The 13,966-nt window shown below is 47.5% G+C and overlaps 1 long non-coding RNA gene across 1 annotated transcript; it reads left to right on the top strand.

The window, feature by feature from the left end:
• The first annotated feature begins 2,058 nt into the window (after positions 1-2,058).
• LOC114484837 (uncharacterized) lies at positions 2,059-13,345 on the top strand. Its single transcript, XR_008616537.1, has 3 exons — positions 2,059-2,227; positions 5,198-5,252; positions 10,775-13,345. It is a non-coding gene; the product is annotated as an uncharacterized lncRNA (long non-coding RNA).
• Positions 13,346-13,966: the final 621 nt, after the last annotated feature.

Consider the following 13,966-nt stretch of genomic DNA (forward strand, 5'->3'; position numbering starts at 1 on the left):
TTGTCTGGGAGATCATTATCAAAGAGAGGTTGGGAATTTGCTGGTGGTCCAGTGGTTAGGATTCCACGCTTCCACTGCAGGGGGCCCAGGTCAGTGATAAATGGAATATTTAAACAAAGAATTCGCAGTCATCAATGACTGCAGCCCTCCAATGTGAGCTGGAGAGCCCTGAGGAAGCTCAGGACTGAAAAGAATACATGCAGGACTTCCCTGGTGGTGCAGTGGTTAAGAATCTGCCTGCCAGTGCAGGGGACATGGTTCGATCTCTGGTCCGGGAAGATCCCACATGCTGTGGAGCAACTAAGCCTGTGCACCACAACACCTAAGCCTGCGCTCTAGAGCCCGCGAGCCACAAAGCCCGCGCACCTAGAGCCCGTGCTCCGCAACAAGAGAAGCCACCACAGTGAGAAGCCTGTGCACCGCAACGAAGAGTAGCCCCCGCTCACCACAGCTAGAGAAAGCCTGCATGCAGCAATGAAGACCCAAGGCAGCCAAAAATAAAATAGAAAAATTTTTAAAAGGTTTGTTTAATGTAAACATTTAGAACGTACTATAATTTTTGTAAACCTATTTCAGCATCCCTTCATTGGGTAATGAACTGGGAGCCACCCAGAATGGAGGCATTCTAGGGCCCTCTTGGTCTCTACAGAACCCTAAATTGCAGGTACTTATCTCTTTTGAACTTGTAATTATACATTGTCAGGTCCTTGAAGGCAAGAAGTATTCCTAACATTCTATCCACGGCTGAGTTAATATTTGTCTGGGAGATCATTATCAAAGAGAGGTTGGGAATTTGCTGGTGGTCCAGTGGTTAGGATTCCACGCTTCCACTGCAGGGGGCCCAGGTCAGTGATAAATGGAATATTTAAACAAAGAATTCGCAGTCATCAATGACTGCAGCCCTCCAATGTGAGCTGGAGAGCCCTGAGGAAGCTCAGGACTGAAAAGAATACATGCAGGACTTCCCTGGTGGTGCAGTGGTTAAGAATCTGCCTGCCAGTGCAGGGGACATGGTTCGATCTCTGGTCCGGGAAGATCCCACATGCTGTGGAGCAACTAAGCCTGTGCACCACAACACCTAAGCCTGCGCTCTAGAGCCCGCGAGCCACAACTGCTGAGCCCATGCACCACAACTACTGAAGCCCACGCACCTGAAGCCTGTACTCTGCAACAAGAGAAGCCACAGCAATGAGAAGCCACCCGTGCAACGCAACAAAGAGTAGCCCCCGCTCACCCCAACTAGAGAAACCCTGCAAACAGCAACAAGACCCAACGCAGCCAAAAATAAATAAATAAACAAACAAATAAATAAATAAAAATTAAAAAAAAAAACCTTCCCCCAAAAGCCATCGGGGAGCTTGGGTCTTTAAAAAAATAAAAAATTAAATTAAAAAAAGAATACCTGCCATCTAGCAGCCATCAGACTGCAGCCCTGTGGAAACTCAGGATATGAAAACATGGGATACTGGCCCCAAATAGCTGAGGTGCATATCAAAGGAATGATTTCAGTGAGCCCAGACTCTTGCATGTCCCCATACATAGAAAACCGCTAGGGCTTCCCTGGTGGTGCAGTGGTTGAGAATCTGCCTGCTAATGCAGGGGACACGGGTTCGAGCCCTGGTCTGGGAGGATCCCACATGCCGCGGAGCAACTAGGCCCGTGAGCCACAACTACTGAGCCCGTGCATCTGGAGCCTGTGCTCCGCAACAAGAGAGGCCACAACAGTGAGAGGCCCGCGCACCGCGATGAAGAGTAGCCCCCGCTCGCCACAACTGGAGAAAGCCCTCGCACAGAAACGAAGACCTAACACACCCAAAAATAAATAAATAAATTTATAAAAAAAGAAAGAAAGAAAACCGCTAAATTCCTTAAATTGAGATATCTGGTTTTCTTTAATTAACAATAATCTTTTGATATGCAGACTACCTGCTTTTTGTTATAAAACTTCTATATAACCTGGCTCTCCCCGTCACCTCCTTGTAGCAGTTTCTCAGAACTATCTGAAATGCTGGCTCCCGGGCTAGAGTCCTCATTTTGCCTCAAATAAAACAACTTGCAACTCTCACATTGTGCGCTTTTTTTTTTTTTGTCGACAGTTACGGCGACCACGAAGGGATCCGGAGTGGACTTCTCTCCTTCACCTGAACTCTGCGAGGAACTGGAGCCTTGGTACCAGCAGCGGCCCCTTGCACTCATCTGCCTCCTTAGAGAGCCCAGATGAATTTGGGTGAGTCTCTCCTGGTTCTCGGGTCTCCTGTGCTGGTTGATGATCCTGACTTTTATTTGGTGGTGTATAGAAGGTATAACTGCTCCCGATCAGTTGAAAGATACTGTGGGGGGGGGAGGGGGGTGGGGCTTGGTTGAAAGATACCAGACAAATAGCCACCCAGGTGAAAGATACTGGGGGGGCCTGGTTGAAAGATACCAGGGTTTGCTCGGTTGTAGAAGACTGCGTGGTCTTGGCTGAGTGGTTAGGTAAGAGGTTGATCTGACGCTTTTCCTCAGTTCAGCTGCCTTAATAGAATTTGTCGGGATAAAAATGAAGGTATTACATGAGAGTGTTACTCCAAAGAAAAGAGACAAGACTCCTTCCGGCCAGTTATGGCTTTCTCAGGAGACTGATAAATTTACAGGAGCGATGGCGGCAAAGGCCTCATACCGTGCAGTGGTCCCAGAGGGAAACCCACTCATTAATCAAAACACTTACTTGTCCAGGGGTTACAGATAAAAATTGGCCATTCAGCGATCTGAGCCCCCACGGTAGTCTTAGACCACTGAAGGGAAAAACTGAGACACATAAGGGGGCTGAAACGACTCTAGGGTTACGCCTACAGGAGTTAAGCTCACAAGCAGCACACTGGCCACCACACAATTTCACTAGTAAATTTTATCCCTGACAAATTCAACTTCAAAAGGGAACTAAAGGGCTTCCCTGGTGGCGCAGTGGTTGGGAGTCCGCCTGCCGATGCAGGGGACACGGGTTCGTGCCCCGGTCCGGGAAGATCCCACATGCCGCGGAGCGGCTGGGCCCATGAGCCATGGCCGCTGAGCCTGCGCGTCCGGAGCCTGTGCTCCGCAGCGGGAGAGGCCACAGCAGTGAGAGGCCCGCGTACCGCAAAAAGAAAAAAAAAAAAAAAAAAAAAAGGGAACTAGACTCTCTCAAACACAAAAACGAGGGTATCAGAAAAGCAACCTCCAACTAACACCCCGGCCAGATTCATGTACGGCACTGTATGGAGCTCATACTTGCAAGTACCTAATTAATTGCAGAAATTATGCTGCAGGAGATCTCAACCTAAAATAGCCAAATTGGGGTTCTTCTGATAGTCACAAATTGCTATAGCTGCACACACAGTTAAAAAAAAGCCGGCCGTAAGATCAAACAGACTGAATGAATGCTTACGTTGATTGGTACCTAGAAGCTTCAAAAAGAGAAAATGATAGAGTAACTTTTTGAAACTATATCAGAACTAAAAAAGGCTGCTAGCACCCTGTCTCTGACTCTGTCTCTCCCTCTGCTCCTCCCACATGTCCTCTTCTATCCGAATTGCCTGACCCAGACGCTATCTCTTTTTCTCTTCCAACTCTTCTGCCTCCTGCTGTTCCCTCTTCCCCAGCAAAGGAGGATAAAAAATCAGAAGTGATTATAGCTCCCTTTCAGGAGAAGCCTATTACAGGGAGAAGTGAACCATCCTCTGTGCTTACGTACACACCCTGGACCCAAGCAGAACTTAGAGCCTTGTCTAAGGAATTTCCCGATCCGAGTCAGAATCCATTGGGATTTGCTAAGGAATTTGAGTTAACCATCTGGACCTACAAGCCTAGGTTTTCAGATCTATATCAATTAGTATTTACTTAACTGGAAATTAAAGGAAATCTCACCCTAAAAATGAGGAGGCTCTTTTATTGCATACACAGTTAAATTAAGGTTAAAAAGTTGGCTTGATAAAAATATTTTTTCAGAATTCTGACTTTAAACAAAGGCCTTCTGAGGGAAACTTCCATTTCTCTTTCTGTGTCTTTTTTTTTTTTTTTTTTTTTGTGGTATGCGGGCCTCCCTCTGCTGTGGCCTCTCCCGTTGCAGAGGACAGGCTCCGGACGCGCAGGCTCAGCGGCCATGGCTCACGGGCCCAGCCGCTCCGCGGCATGTGGGATCCTCCCAGACCGGGGCGCGAACCCGGTTCCCCTGCATCGGCAGGCGGACGCGCAACCGCTGCGCAACCGCTGCGCCACCAGGGAAGCCCCTTTCTGTGTCTTTGAGATGTAAATGTCCTACCTGATCTTCCTAAGACGTTCCATGTATGTCTATGTGTGTATGTACGTGTTTTGAAATCTTGACCTCTGCCATACTATTTTTGATAGTAAACTCCAGATTTTACTTAGGTTACATCCTCCCCTGCTCTCTTACGGGGAAGCCTCTTGCATCTTAATGGTTTGAATCACTGTAAATATATATACTTTATTAATGGCCAAATGATGGATCCTTTTAAAGTTGGAGAAACTAAAAAATTGGTGAATCTAGCACTCTCATTATAAACAGTTGTTTTATTGGTACCTATAAAAACAAACAAAAAAATCAGATTAAAGGTGGAAGAAAGAAATATATCAAATTATTAACCTAAGAACTTCTTTAACTTAAAACAAGTAAGAAAAAAAAAAAAAACAAGTAAGAAAAACTGGTTTGGGAAGCTTCATTTGTGGTCTTTACTTTCCCTCAGTGGGTCTCACAGACGCTAATAAAAGCATTAGAATAATTAATGTTAACATGAAAAATCCTGTAAGGAAAGTCTAGATACTATTTCCAATAAGGTAGAAATTTTAAAGGAATTACGTCAAATGAATAAAGAAGTCTTTAGATGGTTATTTAAAATTGGATAAATAAAATGGACATTTATGTGATTAAAACACAAAGTTTTGATATTACTACACTACCTAAGGTTAAATGGGCCGAAAGGGACCCCCTACTGGTCCCCAGCATTCAAAGGCAAACCAGTCTGTTCTATTTACCCCAATTTTAAAAGATATTTAAGGGGCTAGAAAAATTTGTTATAAAACTTCTATATAACCTGGCTCCCACCTCACCTCCTCCGAGCAGTTTCTCAGAGCTCTCTGAAACGACATCTCCTGGGCTACCGTCCTCATTTTGCCCCAGATAAAACTTAACTCGCAACTCTCACATTGTACATTTTTTTTTTAGGTCAACATCGGGGAACTAGATCCCGCATGCCACAACTAAGACCCAGCACAGCCAGGTAAATAAATAAATTTTTTTTTTTTTAAAAAAGAGAGGTTCACTACCATGGCTTTGTGGGATAACAAGGCAAGTAAATCTCCCAACAGAGCCAGACGGTGGGCTTGAGTTTTATTTCCCCAGATTGCTCTGAGAACACAGCCCATGAGCCCATGAGCTCTCTCTCATCCAAGGGTTTTGTTTATGCTGTCCTGAGTGTGTGGTCATTATGGGTTGGTAGCCCATGAAGGCTGAGCCAGAGAGAGAAAACCTAGCTTCCAGAGACAAGCCTGGATGTTGGGAGGTAATGGACCGATTTGAGGGACAAGCCCCTGGCATCAGCCGGGCTTTTGACCTTTGTCCCTAAGGAGACAGCAGCAGAGAGTTGGGCATTTGGTCTCTAAAGCCGATCACCTAGTCCCCACTTGTGGTCACAGTTGCTAGATACTATTTCTACTGCTCACGTGACACGTGGGAGAAGAAAGAACAACATAGGCTTGGCAGGTGCAGTGGCCCCTGCACTGTGGCCTGGCAGGGAGCCTCTGGCTGGCTGCTCTCTGGGTTATAAGCCAGCCAGCCTATACATCACCCTCTTGTTAATTTTTGTTTCGACTGTGCAAGTCCATGTTGATCTTAGTCCATAGGGGTTGCTGTGACAAAATACCATAGACTGGGTGGCTTATAAACAACAGAAATTTATTTGGTCATAGTTTTGGAGACTGAGAAGTTCAAGGTCAAGGCACTGGCAAATTTGGTATCTGGTGAGTTCCTGCTTCCTCCTTCATAGACGGCCATCTTTTTGCTGTATCCTGACATGGTGGAAGGGGTGAGGGATATCTCTGGGGTCTCTTTTATAAGGACACTAATCTCATTCATGAGGGCTCCTAAAGGCCCCACCTCCTAATGTCATCACCTTGGGGATTAGGATTTCAACACATGAATTTTGAGGGAACATAAACATTCAGTCCATCACAATATTCATTGTAAAATATTAAAACAATATATATCTTAAAGTGGGCAAATGATAATTTCCTTTTTTTTTTGCCAGTATAAATAGTGCTGGAATAAACATCCTCATACATCCATGCCTGCATACATAGAAAGAAGTCTGGATGATTATTCTTTTAAAAACATTTATTTTTATTATTACTAAAGAAATACATGTTTGTAGTAAAAAAAAAAGTCAAAATGAAACAATGGAAAATGAGGATCGCCCACACCTAATCCCCAGTCCTAATCCCCAAGATAATTAATATATGGTCTTAGAGATTTTTCTCTGCCTGCATTCAAACATTTAAAAAACAAAAAGAATCATCTTGTGCATAACATTCTGCAATGGCTTCTTTACTTGCTATTGCAAAATGCTTAGGTTCATTCATTCCACATTTATTGAACCCCTGCTCAGAAGTTAGGGACCCAACAATGTTCTTGTTTTCAAAGAATTTACATTCTAGTGGATGAGACAGACATAGACAAGCAACAAACAAGGAGTAGTAATGGAAGCCAAGAAGGAGATGACAAGTGATACAAGCTAACAGGAAGGCAGTTTCTATAGTTTTAAGTCATCTTTTAGCAATTCCACTGTGTGCAATGGAATTTCTAGTTCTTCTCTGTTACAAAGGCTGCTGCAGGGAACATCTTTGTCACATAAATGTTCATGTCTGTGGGAGCAGCTCCTAGGGCTTAGGTATCTTTAACCCCTTTTCTATCTAGGGCTAGCAAGTGTTTCCAAATCCAAGGCTGCAAGGCGGCTCCAGAGATGCAGGAGAGAGAGGGAAGTGGGAACCGAGCAGTGCCGGGGAGCGGGCGCTACGTTTGGAGTCAGACCGAAGAACAAGCCACAACTCTGCCATTTGCCCCCCCTCTCTGAACACGCCCCCACCCCCCATTTGCAAAATAGGGACAACCTTCTAATCTTACAGTGTTATTGCAAGGACGAAATGACATTGTTTCCCTTCACGCTCTTCCTGGGACAGACATAAGCATTTCGTTCTTTCATTCACCTACTCATCCAACAACTGCAAGAGATCCATTAAAATACATCCAATAGGGGACTTCCCTGGTGGTCTAGTGGTTAAGACTCCGCGCTTCCACTGCAGGGGGCGCGGGTTCGATTGGAGCTAAGATACCGCGGGGCGCGGTCAAAAAGTAAAAATGAAAAAAAAAAAAAAAATGAAGTGGAGGAGATCGATTAAAAAAATACATCTAATACGGACAGATTTCCTAATGGATAATGAGAAAATTGCAAAGGGAGAGAGCCTTGCTACTAATTTCGGCCGCGTTGACCGCCGGAGAAGTCCCTAGACCTTTGCTATTTAAATTGTGGCCTGGGTACCAGCTGCATTGACGTCACCTGGGAGCTCATTAGAATTGCAGAATCTCTGACCTATCAATTCAGTATCTGCATATTAAGATCCCCAGGATTTCTTATGCACATTTTAGTTTGCGAAGCATTGGTTCAGAGTGGAAGATAAATAGCAGGTAGAGTTAAATATGTCTTCATCTCAATGAGGAATTGTAGAGGGAGTGACCTAAAACATTCTTCTGGGTTGAATCTGGCCTCGTCGCCTGGACCACCAGTATCATGTTATTTATTCTTTCGGGAGGAGAACTCAAATGACCAGTCATTTCCTTCATCTGTTTCTCTAACCAGGCGTGGAAACCCAGCCCGCCTCAAGACCTTGAGCTGTCAGGGTTGGGTGGGCCCTGAACAGTCTTCATTCCAGATCAATCCTCTGTTGCTGCCCTGTCCACCCTGCCCCACCCCCATTTCACAGGCCAGGCCCCGAGAAGGGCGGTGATTTGCTCAAAGTCACACACCAGCCAGGTGGTGGCCTCAGTTTTGGCTCCCAATCCGTCCTCAACTCTTCCCTATCACAGATTTTGGTGCACTGTTTTTTTCTATGGATTCAGATCATCTTTTTTGAAAAACGATTTTTTTTTTTGGCTGTGCCGTGTGGCATGCAGGATCTTAGTTCCCTGACCAGGGATCAAACCAGTGCCCCCTGCAGTGGAAGCGCAGAGTATTAACCACTGGACTGCCAGAGAAGTCCCCAGAAAAATGATTTTTTTTAAATTGGTTTTTTGTAAAAGAATTATGTGCTCATTTTAAAGAATTCAAACAATGTAAGAATTGTCCCAACAATTCCATTCTTAGGTATAATATACCCAAGAGAAATGAAAACATATATCCACATAAAAACCTGTACATGAATGTTTATAGCAGCATTATTCCTAAGAGCCCAAAAAATGGAAGCAACCCAAGTGCCCACGAGCTGATGAATGGATAAACAAAATGTGGTATATTCACACAATGGAATATTACTTGACAATAAAAAGGAATGAAGTATTGACACAAGCTACAACATGGATGAACCCTGAAAACGTGCTAAGTGAAAGAAGCCAGATGCAAAACACGATGTAGTGTATGATTCCACTGACAGAAATGTCCAAAATATGGGACTTCCCTGGTGGTCCAGTAGTTAAGAATCCACCTTCCAGTGCAGGGGACGTGGGTTCGATCCCTGGTTGGGGAACTAAGATCTGCGTGTGCCTCAACTAAGACCCAACGAAGCCAAATAAATAAATAGATATTAAAAAAAAAAAAGAAAGAAAGAAATGTCCAAAATAGGCAAACCCATGGGAAGTAGATTAGTGATTGCCAGGGGCTGAAGGGATGGGGAAAGGGGGTATGGGGTTTCTTTTGGGGGTGATCAAATGTTCTGAAATTAGATAGTGGCAATGGCTGTACAATTCTGTGAATATACCAAAATCTACTGTTAAAAAAAAAACAACCCAACTTCAAAAGGCTGAATTTCGTGGTATGTAAATCATAGCTCAATAAAGCTGTTATTAAAAAACCACAGTAGAAAGAGGAAAGTCACCCCACCCCAGACTCCCCCAAGTAGCCACTTATTCACTCCATAAATATTCACGGAGTGCCTGTTCCCTGCAGCCTGCGGGATGAGGACACAAAGGGAAGCAAACAACTCACATCCTGCGAGCAAAGGCTGCCCCGATGTTCAGAGCCCCAGAACCAGGGCCTGCACCGCCTCCCTGATTTCCACTGACTGACCTCTGCCCCTCACCTCCTCCCTTCCCTCTGGTACCTCAACCCCAGCGGTCACGGAGCCCACCCCCTGCTCACTGTTCCTCAGCCCCTCCTTCCTCCCCGCACTTGCTACCCAGTCACTTGACGCTTCCACCACCTTCCCCGCTCCTGACCCCAACGCTAGTCAAACCCAGCTCTCCGCCCAGTCTGCGCCTCCCCTGGGCAGCTGGATGCGCCTGGAGCAAAACACGCCACCTTGCCAGACGCCTCACTTTATTTTTTATTTTTTTGGCGGTGCCCGGCGGCTTGCGGGATCTTAGCTCCCCCACCAGGGATTGAACCTGGGCCCTCGGCAGTGAAAGCGCGGAGTCCTAACCACTGGACCACCAGGGAATTCCCCCAGCCGCCCCCACTTAAAAAAAATCCGTGACCTGAGTCCCGAGTGGGCCCTCGGGGCTACCCGGATGTCACGATCCTTCACTCCCCATGACCGTGGCCCACCTTCTCTTCTCCCTGTAAAATGGGGACACTAGTATTTCTGCCTCTTGGGGCTGTTGGCTGCGTTAGCACCTGACACATAGTAGGCCCTCAATCGGTGACAGCCACGGGGGATCATTATCTCTGGTCCTCTGTCCAGGGGCTTCCTGGTGACCTGGTCTCCGAAGAGCCCTACCCTGCAGTCGGTATTTTGTTCCACTGGCTGGGCAGCCACGGGTTCTTTGCCGGAGCGGCTCCTCCTCCGGAGAAAAAGAAGGGGGCGTGGCCCAGGGCAGAGGCAGCGTGGCTGAGCTCAGGGTGGGAGCGGGGAGGATGCACCTTCCTGCAGCCAATGTCCACGTGACGGGCTGAGCCTGAGTCAGACCAGGGGCCAAAAGGGAAACTTACCAGGGCCTCAGAAAAGGAGTGTGCAGGAGTTGGGGATGCAGATGGCCCGGCACCCCAGTCTGGACCTGCCCGGAGGGGGGCCGCCCCCAGGAATCCAGGCTGTGCCTCCTTCCAGGGAACTGAGAGCAAAGCCCAAAGGAAGGAGGAAGTGCGAGCCTTGCTCCCCAGTGACTCACTTCGTCCTTTGGGGCAAGTCAACTCTCACCCGGGCAGGAAGCCTGCCCTCCTTCCCCCAGGGGATCCTCTGCCCTGGGTCAGCCTATTCAAAACACCGACCCAATTCGCTGGCCCACAGCCTTCGTTCTTCTGCCTTGAGATGTTTGCAGATACCTGCCTGGGTCCACAGGTAAGTCTTGGAAGATAATAGAGACAGTGGGAGGGGCGGGAAAAACCCTGTTGTGGAAATCAGGACGCCTGGGCATGGTGCTACCCTGCTGTGTGAGCCTGGCAGGTCTCACACCCTCTCTGGGCTCCAGTCTCCACTTCTGTAAGAATGGGCAGCTGCATTGAACGTCCTCTGGTTCCCTGGCTCTGGATTTCTACCAGGGCTTGGGGTTCCTCCATCCGGCCATTGCCCTCAGGGATAAAGTCCCATCCTCTCCACACAGCCCAATGGGCCCTTGCTGACTTGGTCCCGACCTTGGCTGGACCGCATTCCCACCCCTTGCCACGCCCCCAGCAACATGCAGCTGCCCAGCTCAGAGAGCAAGCACCTGGGATGCTCTGGAATAGCAGCTCACTGGCTGACCCCCACTCATCCTACAGTGGACGTCACGCTCTCTCCAGCTTTCCTCTCCTGACCTGCCAGTTATGTGTGTCCCCCAGCAGAGGCTGTTCTGTTTTCTCTCTCCCTCATTAAACTGAGTTCTGTGCCAAGGGCAATGACGGCATACAGAAGGGGTCAAGGAATATTTGAATGAATGAACGAAAAAATGAATGAAGGGGAAGCTCCAGGCAAGCTGCTGTGGCCATCCCAGAGCTGTGCCCTGCCCAGGAGGTGGGGGTGGGGTGCCGATGGAGGGGTGTAGATTTTCAAGGGAGGTTCCAGCTGGGCTCAGCCAGGCCACAGCCCCAAGCTGACTGGCGCATGACTCACAGGCCCCAAACAGAGCTTTCATAACCCTCCCTGGCCTTTCTGGATCTGCCTTCTGATCAGGCCTTCAGGCTAATACCTCTCCGGTTTCTCTCTTGCTCCAGCCAGTCTCTCCCTGTGAACTTGAACTTTGCAAGAGCCCCGCTGGCTTTAAAGGACCAGCTTAAGATTCTTGGGCTTTATTGTGTCTTCTTTCCCAAGGAATTCTTGCTCTGTTTACAGAAAGGAAAAAAAAATTGCCACCCACGCTGGTTAAAGCTCACCCTGATTTTCTGAAATCTCCTCTCCACCCACCCCTCATTTGGTATCTGTCTCCTCGTTGCTGGCGTGGTCCCCACCCCACCCCAGGACTCCCAGGCCATACGGAGACCCCTGGGTGGGGGAATGACAGCCCCAAAGCTTTGTTTACACTGCCTGCCTGGCCACAGCCCTATGGGGCCACCAGGGGCTTGCTCTGATCCTGGGAACTACTGAGAACAGAAATCCACATAAATTGGGTTGGGTCCCCCACCTCTCCTTCCCTGCCCTCTCTTCCATCAGTAGATCCCCTCCCCCTTTTGCAGACGTTTCCCCTCCTCCCAGCCAAACAGATTCATTTGCAGAATGGCCTCCTCTTGTCCTCGTGTCTTCCTGTCAGCGATGGGCAGTGCCTCCTGGAGCTCACAGCCTTCTCCTTTGTCCAGTTACTTTTAAAATAATAAACTTTTAATTTTAGAATAATTTTTAGATTTCCAGAAATGTTACAAAGATCACAAAGAGAGTTATCTTACACATTTCACCAGTTTCCTTTTTGATAACATCTTACATAACTACGGCACATTTGTCCAAATGAGGAAAACAACAGTGGCACAAAACTATTCACTAAACTCCACACTTTATCCAATTCACTAGTTTTTCTACCAATGTCCTTTTTCCATTCCAGGATCCAATCCAGAGAACCACATTGCATTTAGTCATATGCTATTTGTGATGAGGAAATTATAAGTATCTCTGTTTTACAGACGAAGGAAGAAGAGATCGGAGGAGTAAGTGACTTGCTAGGCAGCAAAAGCAGTGGAGGAAAGGGATTTAGAGCTGGAAGCCACTCGTGGTGCGACCTGAGCCTTAGTTTCCTTGTCTGAAGGGTGGGATCACAGGTAATTACTTCATGGCAGGAGCAAGGACTAAAAGAGACCATGTCTATGTGAAACCATGCAACTCAGATTGGGACTTGAACCCACGTGCTGGTGTAACAGGGAAGAGCCACATCTGACTTCATGTTGGATCTGTTTCTTTCACTTTAACCTTTGTTTCCCATTGCTTTTGTTCACTACGAGGATACTGTCTATACAATATGGCCTGCCTCAGGGAACCCTGCCCCTCTACCTGAATGTTAAACCAAAGTGCCTTTGTTCAGGGAAACATCCTGACCCTGTCTACCTGTGGATGGCTGCAAAAAGAAGAAATTGGGACTTCCCTGGTGGTCCAGTGGTAAAGAATCCGCCTTCCGATGCAGTGGACGGACGTGGGTTCGATCCCTGGTTGGGGAACTAAGATCCCACATGCCGCGGGGCAACTAAGCCCACATGCCACAACTACTGAGCCCGCGTGCCTCAACTAGAGAGAAAACAACCCCGCACGCCACAACTAGAGAGAAGCCCGCGCTGCAATGAAAGATCCCGAGTGACTCAACTAAGACCTGATGCAGCCAAATATAAAAATAAAATAAATAAAAATAAAATAAAATATTTTTTAAAAAGAAAGAAGAAATGAACACATCCCCTCCCTGAGGCTGGCCATTCCAGGGTACATTTGCAAATCTTATGGCCTTTTTACTTGACTTCCTCATCTCCTCCCCTTCTCTGTTCTGTAAAAGAAACTGGCATCCAAACCACGTGAAGATGGTTCTTTGGAGACATTAGTTTGCCATCTTCTCATTCAGCCGGCTTTCCGAATAAAGTCGTTATTCCTTGCCTCAAGGCCTCGTCTCTGATTTATTGGGGGTGAGCAGAGCAAGCTTGGACTCGGTAATACTGGGACTCGAACCCAACCAAAACCCAGATTGGGACTTGAACCCACGTTCCTTTTTTTTTTTGCTCTACGCGGGCCTCTCACTGTTGTGGCCTCTCCCGTTGCGGAGCACAGGCTCCGGACGTGCAGGCTCAGTGGCCATGGCTCACGGGCCCAGCCGCTCCACGACATGTGGGATCTTCCCGGACCGGGGCACGAACTCCCGAAGCTCAGGTTCTTGATGTCTCATCACAGAAAGAATTCAGTGAGAGCCAAAGTGATAGGTAAGAAGTGGCTTTATTTAGAGAGAAACACACTCCACTGACAGAGCGTGGGCCATCTCAGAAGGTGAGAAAGGCACCAGGGTGCAGGGTTGTCAGGTTTTATAGGGGTGGGTATCATCCCCCAGTGAGTAGGAGGAGTGTTCCAGCTATTTTGGGGAAGGGGCGGGGATTTCCAGGAATTGGGCCACCGCCCACTTTTTGACCTTTATGGTGGGCCTTGGAACTGTCATGGCCCCTGTGGGTGTGTTATTCAGCTTGCTGATGTGTTACAGTGAGCGTATACTGAGGCTCATGGTCTAGTGGAAGTTGATTCATCCGACATCTTGGACCTATTTGGTTCTAATCAGTTTATGTCGTGTCCTCGGGCTATGGCATTCTTTTAAAGGTTGTGCCCTGCCCCCTTCCCTCCTATTTCATACGGGCATTTCCTGCCC

The sequence above is a fragment of the Physeter macrocephalus genome, unplaced genomic scaffold (assembly GCF_002837175.3).
Source record: "Physeter macrocephalus isolate SW-GA unplaced genomic scaffold, ASM283717v5 random_83, whole genome shotgun sequence".
NCBI classification, from domain to species: domain Eukaryota; kingdom Metazoa; phylum Chordata; class Mammalia; order Artiodactyla; family Physeteridae; genus Physeter; species Physeter macrocephalus.